At 41.9% G+C, this 15,022-nt stretch overlaps 1 pseudogene; it reads right to left on the reverse strand.

Moving 5' to 3' along the window:
• Positions 1–580: 580 nt before the first annotated feature.
• Positions 581–12,320, reverse strand: LOC146194704 (uncharacterized; annotated as a pseudogene).
• Between the last annotated feature and the right edge of the window lie 2,702 nt (positions 12,321–15,022).

The raw sequence follows: 15,022 nt of genomic DNA on the forward strand, positions 1-15,022 counted from the left end.
AGGGGCACTTTTCTTTAAAATTCGCTTGCGGAAAAACTGCGTCACTTTGAGGTGCAAACTTTTAACAAATATGAGAATACTGCAAGGAACACAGGCTTCAAATTTCATTTTGGTCAGTGAATATCGAAAATCTACTGGAGGCGCCCTGTAAGTGTGTAGTTGCTTTTGCTTGCAACAAGACCAGTGGCAATTACAAGGAACAGTTTTGCAATCTTTATATTAGATACAATGTGGAGGCGTTAGCTCTTATATTAGCACTCCCTGCACCCTCATCTGTGATTAGCACTTACAGTGTCATTGCGGCATAATTAAGTGTGCAATACTTTCTGTATTTGTGAGTGCAGTTTGAGACCATTGTGCTCATGTTATTGCATGCATTGCTGCCTGCAACTGTTTTAGTACATGAGCCATGTCTTTCAGTATGTGCTTGGAACCTCTAAGCATCCACCAAAAAATACGCCTCTCCTACTTATTCACCCTTTTACCTTTCAGAAGCAGCAAAAAGACAAAAAGTGGTGCCAAAGTGAAATTTAGACAGACCGGGAATCCAGTACAGTTGCAATAACAATTTTACGAACAATCACCTTGCAAGCATCCCTTCATATGAAAATTTGCTGCTCTTTGGGGCAAAGTGAATGATTAGGCTATGGAATCTTCTAGTCCGTATGTTTGACTGCAGTGCGATGCATGCACAATGTCCTTCAGGAGGGTTGGTGATTGCAAATTGGCTTTCATTCTGCAAAAGGATTCTGAACCTGGAAAAAGAATGTAAACAAATGTTACACAACAGAACACATTCTTTTCGCATAAAGAAATGTGAATAGTAAACATGGCTGCAAAAAAAAAATAAATTGGAAACAAATGTCAGCACAGCAACCAAGACTGTAGGTGTCACAAACCTCCGCCTTTACGGTCACAAGAGGTGCGGGATCCTCTTTACGATTAATCGTCGTTCCTCTATGAGGGTTGTGAACACATTTAAAAGTTAGGCCGGTCAACCCGTGAAGCACGTGTGTCGGTGTGTGATTGAGGAATAAGTACAAATAGGTCACTTTCTTTTACAAACAATTGAAGGTTTATAAATAGCAGACCAAAATTACACTGATAATAATAGAGTACAATGAAAGAGAATACAACGCCACGATAAGATATTGATAAAGACGAAGAAATAAATGATAAGAGAAAAAAAATAACCCGACAATGAACAAAACACTGTGATAAAAATATGAAGACTATAAAGATAATAAAGCAGGTATTTCAGATATTATAAGTATGAGCAAAAAGTTACATAAGAACACAGCGTAAAATACTACTAAGTCAGGTCAAAAGTTAACAAAGCGAAAATAATGTTCGATTGAACAACAGTCCGTGGCGAATGAAATTCTCACGTCTTCTTGTTTGCTGAGGCGTCGAAGCCTGTGTTGCTCGGTAGCGGCGGCCGTACAGGTGCAGAGGACGATGCGTCGATCGCGGGCCCGAAGAACACAATACGCTTTCGGAGCACCGCGGAGTGGCCGGAAGTTTGAATCTTCCCAAACGCACTGGTGAGGGCGTGCTGCTGTCGGTTATTTTATACCCTCGGCCGACTATGCAGCAGCCGCGTCAAGGACAGGCGGTCGCTGCCCCATCGGCTTGTCGAATCTTGTCCAGAGGAGCGACGGAGTCCCGTGAATTTCGCTCTATATTCCAGCCATAAGCTCCCGCATCTTCCGCTGTATAATAGGTGAGGCAGCTTGTGACAGTAGGGTAAGAAACTAAGTGAAGCTCCTTCAACTTGCATATTGCGACTATTTAGCCCAACACACACTTTTGAGTGTGTTGCAGGCTGATCAGCTTTTGGAAAAAAATTCCTCTAGCAATTGTGAAGAAATACGTTATCGTACCCTCAATCACCCACTCTCGTTCAGGGATGGCCTCATGATAACTAGAAGGGTGGAGTGGGTCTGGGTGGTGGTGCACATTGATTACATGGCGTATTATCGAGAGCCATCTGGCCAGAAACAGCTTTTCATTACCACCACTGTTCGTAACGCACCAGTATAGGTGGCGAATAATTGTCTTCTTCCAGCCCAAAACAACGGTGTGCTGCTTCAAGCAGCCCAAAGCTGTTAACTTCTTCTTGAGCCCTATCAAAAGAAAGCCATTTTATAATGTATGAAGAATAAGCGAGGTATAAACTAGTTTGTGCATGCTTAACTAGTAGCCTCCGCTGATAACTTACCTTTAGCAATGTGCCAAACATCAAACAGGTGGCGGACTTTGGGGTGGCAGCTTTTCATGAATGCCTTGATTTCACTATGGCGGTCGCTCACCAAGCTTGTTACCATAATTCCTGCATCAATCAGGTGTTTCAATGCCCTTTCTAGGCCTTCCTTCTCCATCCGACTGCTTGAGGTCACTTCAGTCGACTGGGAAAAAAACAGGCAAAACATGAAATGAAATAAAGCAGCCAAATGTATAAACATACTCGTGCAGTTTACTAAACCTGCCCATGGTTGTACTTGAGCAATGGCGGTGTGCGCTTCCATACAGCCTGCATAATTGCTGCAGATACAATGGCAGGTCTTCTATCTGAGTTTCCCTCTCTGCTGCTGCTGCTGCTGCTAGGGGCATGACGCACCTAGTCTTTCCTGGCAGCTCACTTCTGTGGCGGCAGCCAGCCCACATAGGCTTTCGCCGAAATATAAAAAAATAATGCGGAGGGCTCATCTACGTCAAAAAAAACAGAATTTGAGCACAAGTAAAAAAGTTCAAACTTGATAACATATTTTCTCCAAAAAGCTGGCTCTAAAAATTGTAAAAAAGGGAAATCGCCCTCCCGTTTCATAAAATTGGCAAGCGGTGAGACGCGGGCTAGTTGGTTGCTCGTTGTGGATTAAACAGCGCAAATGTGCCCTCCATCTCTACCTATCTCTATCCATTTATGTGCTGTTTATTCTATTATAAATTTAGGCTGAGTACATACATACTGAGGGATGGAGATACTGCACTTTTATTTCCTGATCTCATCTCTCGCAGCATGTAGATACGATGCAAGGCTGGCTCACGACCTAATAAACAATCTCTTAAACAAGCTTTGGTGAATGCAAGCATTGGAAGGACTGTCCGAACAGGTGAAAGTTTTGGCTTCCGATTAGCTGCGTAATGTGGTATTTCTCGAAGGGTGAGCTGCATGAACAGTCCATAATCGAGTAATAAATGCAAGTTAATTTTTATGGCACAGGTAAAAAAAGATAAGAATTTTTTTAATGTCATATGACAAATATAAGCTGCCACTGATTTAAAAGAACATGCCCGGCCATGAAAAAGTCCAAAGAAAAGTCGGATCATGACCAGCCTTTCTCTTCCTGGAGCATTTACAGCGTAACAAAGGAACTAACACAGAGTAAATGTTGTAGCATTACATATACACTTTTGCTTTATGGAAGAGTTAAAAAGAGTTAATCATTATTAGCAGCAACAGGCTGATACTCTGTTAGCGCATGCCTTGCTGCACATATGTATTTGTTCAATTCGAACTGAAGTTTTATGTGCAGCACGACTACTCACAACTGAGGCCATATGAACCCCTCATATAGACGAAGCATATTAATAAGTTTAAATGCTGCACTGTATGCACTTTCAAGATTGGTGCTCTGACAAGAAGCATCCTTTCAATTCCACGAAATATCAAAAGATCGTAACCTTCACAAGCTCAATGTGCAGTACTTTGTTCAAGGTGGAGTCCATGAGTGAGTAGGCGCCAAAATCTGCTGAGTGCCCAGGAGAATCACACCTGCCATCACCCGCCAAACAGAGCGGCTGGCTTCTTAATGGCTCCATGAGTTTTCGTTGCTCTGACTGCCATGTATGGAATAGAAAGCAGAATGAATGAACTAGATTTATGAAAGTATATATAATGCCTTCAAAAAATGCGGCTCTCTTAAAAGAAACAGATGAGTGATTGCTGCTTTTAAGCTGTGCTTAATGAGGCCTCTTGTCTACTTGGTTGATACCAGCACTTGGTGTGAATTGAAAGGACCTAGACTTCCAAATTCACATCTTTCGAAGACATTGTCTGTGCTCCTACATGCAGTACACATTTCTCCATTGCATGATTATAACAGCGTAAATCTATGGCAAACCTTATCAAAAGGTGTCTATGCTCAGCATTTAACCAAATGTACCAAGTCATGTTGCACAACGGAGAGCGAGAAAGACCTAGTAGTCATTGATGGTTCACTCATTTTACGAGGTACAAATCCTAACTAGTCTCCCATCTGATCTATTTTTGAATACTCTTGCAGGAAACCAAAAAGTGCATTTTATTTTAAAATGTGTGATAATTGAAATACTGTAAATTCTCTTCTGTAAATATCTACCTGAATGGGCAAAACCTGTTTATCACTGCTGTTTCAAAATGAGGTAACAATGACACCATAGATTTCATTTCCTTGCTTTTATTTTTTCAAAGATTGTGGCAGCTTTATTTAGTAACTGAGAAAAGGTTAAACAGAGCCAGATGTCAAACAGATGAGAGTCCTTTTCAGCAGCTTTAGGACCCTGCTTTAATGAGTAGTAGCTGGACTCCTGCTGAATTATTTTGTGCCTAAATTTGCTATAAGAGTTCAAAACTGCAGTATGAACAAAACACCTTTTCATACGAACCTGCTGCACTGCTGATATAACGTAGTACCGTTGAAACTCAAATTATTGAGTTTTTTGCAGTGTTAGCACTCCCATCACCGACGTGAGCCTGATGATCTTAGTAGGACTGCTGCCAGTGCAAAGGATTGCAGAGCAGAAGAGGATATTCCCCACCGGCTACTGGCTAGCTATCCCAGGCAGCACCAGCCATCGGCCCAATATTTGGGATTGACTGGGGATTACTGGCCCACAAGTGGCCCAATGGTGACAATGAGCTACCAATAATGCGCAGCCATGCTATAACATAAGCATTATTGCCCCAGTGAACTTCACCCATATCCGTTATTAGCATTCAACCGGATAACAGCGGTCAATAATGCCCACGCATATTGAACCGCTTGCCATTATTGTGTACACAATGAGACAACCTGGTCATTATTGGCCAACCAGGTACCATGGCTTGCCAATATTTGCCACACCATGGTATAACCTGGTATATATTGTCCGGTCAATAACAACGGCTTCTCAATATTGAATATATCTAGGCATACAGCGGCCAATAATGTCCAACCAACCTTGGCGGCTTCCTAATATTGTAATATCTTGGTTGCTACTGGTCGATATTGTGTAATGAGCCTTGATGGCTGGCCAGCATTGCACATATCATGGCATAGGTTGGGGAATAATGTTTTGCCAATATGGCTGTCTAGTCAACATTGAATATATATTGGCATGCATTGGTCAATATTGTTCTGACAGTCATGGCGGCCTGCCAACAATGTATACAGATCAGCTTATAGTGGTCAATATTGTTTGATGGACTGTGATGGCTAACCAGCATTGGACATATCATGTCATAGCTTGGTTAATATTGTCCGGCCCTTATGGTTGTCTTGATAACTTTGAATATATCTTGGAATGCCCCACTAGCTTTGGGGGCATACCAACATTGCATATATCTTGGTTTATAGTGGTCAATATTATCTAATGCGCTTTGATGGCTGGCCAGCATTGCACATATAATGGCATAAATTGGTTAATATTGTCCAGCCATTATGGTTGTGTTGTCAGTTATAAATCAATCTTGGCATATATTGGTCAATAGTGACCCGCCTGTCATGGCGGCCTGCCAACAATGTATACATATTGCATTTTATTGTTCAATATTGTTCGATGGACTGGGATGGCTAGGCAGCATTGCACCCTAAGGGCATAGGTTGGGCAATAATGTTCTGACATATGGATGGCTTGTCAACATGCAATATATTTTGACATAGATTGGTCAATATTGTCCCATCAGAATTGGTGGAATCCCAATATTCTATATATCGTGGTTTCTAGTAGTCAATACTGTCTAACGAGCTTTGATGGCTGGTCACCATTGCACATTTCAGGCTGCGGCGGCGCTAAAAAACAGTAGAAGCAGCTCTGACCGACACAGACATTTTTCAATGTGCATGTATCCCAATATGACAGTGTTTTTGGGCTAATTTCGTCCCAACTAAATTTTTCGCTGACCTGGACATCAGTTTACGTTCAACTGTAGAAGATAGTTATACGCCATACGTAATTTAGGCTACCATATATATAACGTTTTTGGGATTAATGTACAGATTGTCTTAAAATTGTTTGAGCTGACCACACAAAATGCACAGAAGCACCCATCACGGAAAATGTAGGATATATTTTTCTGAATATATTTTACGTGATTTACTAATTGCTGCGGATGACCTGCGATTATATTTGACGATTTTGGTACGTACTCTTTTATTTACGATTTTAGGGACGATTAATTGTTATGTAAAATTCTGCATATAATATCTTCTACACAATTCCTGCAGGCTAGAGGGCCGGATGTCGATCACGCGTGGACGTAGCTAACACAGATAGTGTTCCAAACTTTAGCCAAGTGTTGAAAAAATTCTGACAGCACGTGGAATCCACACTGCAGAAATTTGCGAAGGCGAGATTAATGATGCTGCACACGGTGCATCACGTATCATTATCGTTATCAACTAAACGCAGCCTCATTACCATTGATACTGTCATCATTGTCATTACCACTAATTGCGGCGTTATTCTTGTCGCTATCATCACGGTAGACAAGGAGAATTATTTATGCTGCTTGATTCTAGATCCAGGGTTTAGCGCAGTTGGTTAAAGCGCTAGCTCGGCTAGGAGTCCGATTCCCAGTGGAGACGATTTGTTTTTCTGATCTCGTCAAACCAGGATGATTGAAAGTGATAGACACATCAGTGCGCAGATCCTGAACACATCTCGGCAACAACTCTCGCGCATGGAATTTCGTTCCATGGGCCTATATATACGCATACGAGTGCACAAGCATACCCACACACTCGAGCACACATCTGGCAAGCAAACGTTTAATAGATACGTGTCCGGGAAAAAACTCCTGCGCATGCAAGAAACGCAAGGTACTCAAATGCAAAGAACACAACAGAACGTGTGGGTCGCTTGAACAAACACCAGTGGCTACGTTTGGATAGTAAACGCAGAAACGATCGAATATATCCGGTGAATCCACATCCTGTAAACGTTTGTCTATGATTGGAAACACGCACGCGTAGCATCATTATTTCCGCCTTTTTTTACGCGTTACAAAGAAACCCTACATATGTTCAAGCGATAGCAGAGGTGGGAGAGATCGATCGTGCTAGCCAATCGAACACTCACTGCATGCTTCGCCATTACGCTAGCTGTTTCCGGCATTCAGCATCAGCACCGACTATACCACGCCTCAGTACTAGCTGTTCTTATAGACAGATATGTTGGGCTGCTTTCAAGGCCTTCGAGTTCTAATATGTACTAAAGACAAATTTGCATCTTATTCCTGCAGTCTTTAGCGCTCTGCTGTGGGCTTCAGCAACAGACAGATAAAGACTGAACGACTTTGGCCATCGTTGTAGCAGCGCATAAAATATTTCAGCTCAAAGAAAAAATACAAGCAACACATATTCTACGCTATGTCTAGCTAATTCACTTGACAAGAAAAGAAATCTGAACTGTACTGGAATGGTTCGTATTCTAATGCGACGTAAATCGCACACTGCCGAAACGTTGTGTGCATGTGGAAAATAATAAAGAAAATCAACAGCACTACATTTGGCAAGGCAAACGAAAAAAATAAAAATTTAAATCAATTACCTACAGTGCAATGAATGCGCGCTCATGTGTCGCCAGCATATATGGTAACAAAATTGATATTGCATAATAACGATGCTCTCTATGGAAGGTATTTTTGTTCAAAAGCTGCAATACATGGCTCATAAAGATACATTTGACTACAGCTTTTGACAGCGTTCTTGTAAGCACTGATCAGAAACTATTCTTCAGGCATTCTATGCCTTATTATCCAACCATATAATCACCGCTCCGAAGGCGTTTCCCTCCAGAGACCTAAACTATTCTATCCCATCGTGTCAACCAGGTAGCTAATGACAATTCATATATATTAAAAGTAATGCGAATGCGTTATTTAGACAGTTTTGGGGCATTTTTAGAGAACACCGCTCTCGAAGAATTTAGCACATGATTGAGAGTTAGGTTTCCTCTCTGTAATATTCTGCCGCTTTGACAAGCGCAGCTTCCGCAGGCTGAAAGATAATTTTACCGCGCAAGTTTTTGAGGACTACACCTTGTCCCAAGTTCGTAGATATAGTTCCAATGTTGACCCTTGCTTTCTTTCTATTCTTTCTTTACTGCCAATTTAGTTCTTCAGATCGTAGCTCGTCGACTATTTTGTATTTCTTGCTGCTTTATATGCCCACGCTTAGTTCTATGCGGATATTTTCTTGCTCTAAATGTTGACCTGATTTGAAAAAAAAATAATAACATGGGAATTTTAGCCTTGAAGTACACGTAGTTATGGTTGTTTTCGCTTTCCTTTTCCTTAATAGGATTACAGCAAGTATACGGGCTTCTGCATCGCTCAGTTGCGCGTCATGACGTATCTAGAGCACACCGTCATGAACCTGTGTGCCTTCATTAGTTAAAAAATATGCCCATTTGTTCGAACCGAGAACGATTCCGTGAAAACTGAAGATTGTTTCACATATGTGATTATAACTGACACACATAGGTAACGCATGCTGCATTAACAAAAAAAAATGTAGCGAAATTATCGTGCCACTGAAAACGTTACCGAACCAACAGACGAGGCGACCAAAAAGCTAGGAACGCGCTTCTCGTTGTTTTAGCGAAGCCGAGGGCAAAACTCTGCGCATTCCTCCTCAAAAGCTTGGCGCAAAGAACATAAGGTTTCCATTCTCTCGTCCTTTCGTCGCCTCTCCGCCCGAGGGCTTTTACTAAAGCAATTTTCCAAACCGCTTTCAACTTCACATCTTGTAGCCTTTTCTCCCCGTGAAGCAGTCATCGCGGAAGGGCCGCCACTTTCACTGCCCTTTCTTTCTTCCCGGCTAGGTATGCGTTGCTCGCAATGCCCCCCCACTCTACTCCCCCGCACTCTTCCTTTCCATCCCGCCAACTTCTTCTAAGATCTGTGGGATATTCTTGAGGGGGGTGGGGGGGGCTACCGGACGTGGGTAATACAGGCCTAATGTAGCGGCGGCACTCTTGGCGTCCGGGGGAAGGGGAGATGGGACGTGGGGAAGGGTGGAGCCAACTTTCTTGGCCGGCAGCCTTCTGGGCTCGCGCGGTCCTACGGGACCTCTTTCATTTCTCTCACCGCCTTTCGAGCTTTATGCTTCCTCTTTCAACAGAGAAAAAGAGAGAAAGAAAAAGAGAGAAAGAGAGTGCAAACACAACGACCCTTCTGCGCCCTTCCAACCGTGCCTCGAAACTCGACACAAGTGGCTGATTCAGAGGCGTCCGGCCGGCCACACAATCCCCACCCGCTCGAGCTGCTCGAGCTCATGCAGCTTTGGACAGCAGAACCGACAAACCAAGTATTGTGAAAGTTCCAATTCGTTTTAATGACCATGCCCGAAAGAGGATATCTGTGAGTACCGCCAGCATTTTAAGTTGTTTGTTCATAACTCAGCTTTCTGAGATTATTTCTTGCTTTGTCTCGTCGTAAGATCGCTACTTTTTCTTACCAGGTTAATAAAGCCTCAGATCAATGGGATGTACTTCGCGTGGCCATATTCATTTTGGATTGTTGCAACTGAGATCTGGGAATCTGCGCTAGCCGTACGGTAAGATACCTTTTTTTTTGCATGATTTGGTGCTCTATGTTGTCAGCCTTGACCATCATGTCAATAACCGATATGCTTACGAGAACGGGAAGCCATTTATTTCGACCGCAGCACGCCAGTCAATTTTGAACTGTATTTTCAGCGCACGAGAGTTTATGCATACAAAATATTGTATGCATACACTCTGGTCACAAAGACAAAATTTAAGGCGCAGAGGTGGCCAATTTGTATTGCAAAAGAAAAATGTGGCCCTGTAAAACATGATGCGTGTTTTGTGTGATTGTCAGGTTACAACTTCATCGCGCGCGTTGTGTGTCTGAAGTGATCAATTTCTTTTACATACTTTATTCAAAACTCGTGGTTAAGTTGAGCTTTCTGGAACATGATTGTTAGTTGCGAGCGTATATCTAATATTGTAATTTGCCAATATAAGTGCGCTATTGGATTGGTCTAAACGACTTTTAGCTTATTCACGTGTTTGATCATTATCCTGCGCTAATCCCGAGTAGTAGAAGTGTCATAAAATATCAAGCAGGTGCAGTTTTACTATCAATTGTAGAAAACTAAAAGCGTGCGGAAAGATCTGCCGACGCACTTATTCTTACTGCTAAATTTGATTATTTGCGGAAATAATGGAAAAAAAGTTTTCATTGAAAAATGCTCGTATCCACAATTATAGATTGTTATATCGCGCAGAAAAAAGGGGCTTGCCTGAAACATGACACTTTTTCTTCTACGTGCAAGAGCTTCTACTATCCGAGCGAAGAACTCTATGAAAAAAAATTCTGAAAAGGGGATTCTTATTTACAGTTGCTACCATAGTTCTTATACTTTACCACACGTACAAACTTGTTCCCACAACAAACGTGATGCTAAGCTATGGATTTCTTTATTTTGGAATTTGAGTATATCATATAAACCCCAAAGCATCTGTGTCGTACGTTGTTTTGGCTGCAGCTTTAAGAAATTTTAAAATGTTCTGTTTGCAGTAATGATGCGACGGACACTAATTTTAGCAGCCGCGGTCGGAGTGTGACTGCCATTTTTTGCGTCTCTTTTTTCTTTTCCTCCTTTCCTTTAGTTCTTGCGGCAAGCTATCCTAACGAAAACTATTCAAAGGAAAGCTATTGATTTGTAGCATGCAGTTATGACAACGTCTTTCTTCTACAGGTGTTCGATCACAAAGGCACTACAAGTAGAAGAGGGCAAGCACTGACTACCGTTTAACGAATAGATAGCAGCAAATACATTTTGTTTTATGTTTCCAGCATAAACAACACATCCACATGGGAAGCCGTGCAATGCCAGATGTCGCAGCCAATGTAACCAAGTTAATATGGCCGGCTTCACCGAGTATGCAGCTTATTTCAACCTGAGTAAACCAGACAAGAAAGTTGTCTGAGGGCCAACAGGTGGTGCTTTATTTTGCATTTTTACTCCACGGTCTAGCTGTACTTCAACTTTCCAAGCGTTTTCTCTCTTAATGGGATTTATGAATGTTGCTTTTATTTACAGGTGGCATCTGCGAAAGGAAATACATTGTTATGCACGCTGCTCAAGTCCATATTTTTAAAGGCTGCTGGGAGCTGCTGCCCCTACAACCTACCACAAAAGAAGCTGCGATGAACTCAGCGCCTTCCTCGAACCTGGGACCTGAGAACACCTTGCCAAGGGATGCAAAAACAGGAGGAGCACTGAAGTCAAAGAGTTCTGCCTAAATTTTTCCACGCCCTGTAACCCATGCACACCTAATAAATCACCATGCAATGTACCTTTCAGCTGTATTATTTTCTGTGCATGGATATTCTCAGCATGCTTTATTTATATAAAAAGCTACATTAAAAATATCAGCACTGCATACATATGGGATGGCTTTGTAGTTGCCTATTAGCAATAGCACGAAATAGCAACTAGCTGTAGTACTAATTTTTGAAACAATCAGCACTATAATGTGCCGGATTGCCAATTGCTCTGGCTGGATGCCAATAATGCAAAACCACTGGGCAAGATTGGATTGGAAATATTGGGTAGCCGATAAATCTGGCTGGATGCCAGTTGTGAATATCCAGTGAATAAGCATGGATACAAGATATTGGATGCCCAGTGAGCCTGGCGGGATAGCCTTGATACAACAACCAGTGAGTGAGCTTGGGTGGAAGATATTGAGTAGTCATTGAGTGCCATTGAATGCCAGTAAACAAGGTAGTATGCCAATACTGGTTTTGATAGGAGAGCCAATCAAATTGGTTGGCATATATCTTGGCTCTTTGTGCGCCTCAATCAGATGCCAATATTGACCAATATTGTGACCAATATATCCCAATATTGGACCAGTGGTGGTCCATAGATGGCGTGCTGCTTGGGATACCATCTCTTCGCGTGAGCAGGAGCTATGGGACATGTTATGGTAGCAGCAATCATAGTGTCAGATGCCACAATCTTGACATCACAGCCCTTGGCCCCACAGACCTGGCAAATGCTGAGCAAGTCCATCAGATTTGTGTGAAACATAATGTATTTTTTGTCATCTGTGCCTCCCTCTTGAGGAGAATCCAGTGGGTGTAACCTGCACAACTTCGAATGCACACTGCGTGGTAAGGAGGAGGAGGAAAAACTTTATATATAAACTTCCTTTTCTTCCTGAGTGGAGCCCTCAGTCCAGGGCTCCATGTGCCGCCTCAATCCTGCAGGCCCGCCAGAACAGCTGTCGCTGGTCTTGCGGGTTGTCGCGAATAAAACGGTCTCAGAAAGAATAAATACAAATCTGTCCATAAGCGCATGGGCCACGGCAATTCTCTCGGCCCGCTCGATTAGCCGGCGTTGTTCGGCCAGCTCCGTGCGGGACAAGGCATCTTCTCAAGATGAGAGGGTGGAGCGAGGTACAGGTGGAATACTGCCGGGTAAGGAAACTGTTTAGGTTAAGCCAATACATACCTGCTCATGGATGCCTCACAAATACATTAACTACTTACTCTGATTCACTGTCCTGTTCATCACAAACGTATGATGTGTCCAAAGTTTGCGCTCTGCAATATGGAAATGCTTGTTTTAGAGTTAACCTTGGTGATGGTTAAAACAACTTAAATCTTAAAGTTGCATCAGAACTGCTTGTACAATATCATGTACGCAAAGACCAGGCTTCATAAATGACCATATATGCACTATTTACTAATATATATATATAATTTAAAAAGCTAACTTTTCTGTGCAACACAAAAAAGTTTCAGGGACACAATAACAAAAAAATTGCACCTGTTAATTGCTTATGCTTGTTTACAAGCAGGCATTATATAGTAGCATATCCATTTATAAAAAAAACTGCAAAGCTCAGAGGCACACCTACAATTTTAAAATGCACCTTTACTTGTATTGCGCAGTAGTATTGCAGCACTTTGGTTAAAATGCTGTGCAAAAAAAACCTGACCAATACACTAGCCTTACTGCTGTTATATACCTTCTTCAGACCTAATCACATGTCATCATAATTGAAAGATATGTATATAATCTCAATGTTCCTAAGAGCACATAAGAGAATTTGCAACTATAAGACTGAAAGTACATTTTTATGACCTTCCTCAATCCTCAGTTCTACTACATTCTGTGCCTTTGGAAACATGCAACATATTACGATACATATGCAGATAAACATGCAATCTGAGGTGGCATTTTGTACCAGTTGGTGTAATAAAGTTGTGTGAACAAAGTTCACGTCTCTTATTGTGTACTTTTTCTCCTGTTCTTCTGCACAGTACTGTAAATAAGCTGTCCTTTGATAGCAGGAAGGTAACCAGTACACGGTAATGAACTTGGAAGATTTTCAAGAATGACTCTACACAGTAACTGTTACACACAGATCATCATAATGACCACTGTCTGAATCACTGGAATATGAGTTGTCTGTCCAGAGGCAATTTTTCCTGAAAGAATAATGCATTATGAAGACAACTACGCATTATCCCATTTCCCTCAGTAAAGTCATGAGGTTAAAAAAAAGTTAAACTTTTCTTCAGATTTCTTGTTGGTAACTTCGTGATGTCTAGGTTAAAAGCCAGGACCAGTGTGCACCAAGACGTCTGACTTTACAGACTAAGCCAAACAAAATGGCCAACAGATTTCAAAGTGTGGCCAGAGTGATCATCATAAAAGTAGTAATGTTAATTCATGGTAGTTAGTGAAATCTTAGCTGGTGTATTCTTTAGCCACAAAAGCATCCACTCATGCACAGTTGTGCAACTACAAAGGAAGGCTTTGTAGATTTCTTAAAATCATTCCAGCTGATGAAACAGGAACTGTTTATAACTAAAATATACTAGAATCATAGATTAAGAAGAACTTTTTCGACTGCAAATATTTCAAGAAAGCAGCACTGTCATTCGTAGATGCAATGCATATTCAAGTTTGACCAAAATATATCTCAGAAAAGCAAGTCTCAAAAAGAACACAGACTAAAAGTGCAATCATGAACTGAATCATTATCATCCAAATCAAATTTTTTGAAATCTTGCATACCTGTAATCATCAAAGGGGGGAGCACTAACACCAGGTACCGGACTCAAGCATCTGGGATCAGGCCGTTCTAAGTGTCCTTCCACATGGAATGTATCTGTCTGGGTGGCACTGTCCTCTGTTGAGCTTAAATGAACTTGCGTGCCAGTAAATTAGAATAGTACAGTCATACAGTGGTTTATTACTGAGTAAACATGTGGTCACCAATAGATGTCATTTGGACCAATGCCTGCACTGCCTTTGAATATTTCTGGACAAATGTTCGCACTGAGGAATTTTTGTGCATGGCACAGATGCCCCAGAAGTGCCTGGCTCACTACTGTAGAACGTTGAATTTTGTTGGCTGATTAGGTCCAAGTTCTCTACTGGCGCTTCGTATGCGATGGCCGAATCAGCAGGGCACACATACTGCTCTGTGTTCTGCACTGCCTGTGCTTCAGAGGTGACAGCTTCATCATCAGGACAGTTTCCATTTGTGCTCTGTGCTGGCTCTTCCTCTGTGCTGCCTTCACCAACAGGGCATGTAGGTTCATCGGTGCCCTCCACAAGCTCCCACTCACCGCAGGCCTCTTTGACAAGCTGTTAAAATACGAGGAAAATATTCAGAATGAAAAATTTGGGGGCACTTAATTATCATTATGTTATGACAACATATTACATCTCTCAGTCTTAGCAAGTCACTCAAACAATTTCATTTTGCTGAGTCATCCTTAGTC

The sequence above is a fragment of the Amblyomma maculatum genome, chromosome 3 (assembly GCF_055883805.1).
Source record: "Amblyomma maculatum isolate TAMU_Amacu chromosome 3, ASM5588380v1, whole genome shotgun sequence".
NCBI lineage: Eukaryota > Metazoa > Arthropoda > Arachnida > Ixodida > Ixodidae > Amblyomma > Amblyomma maculatum.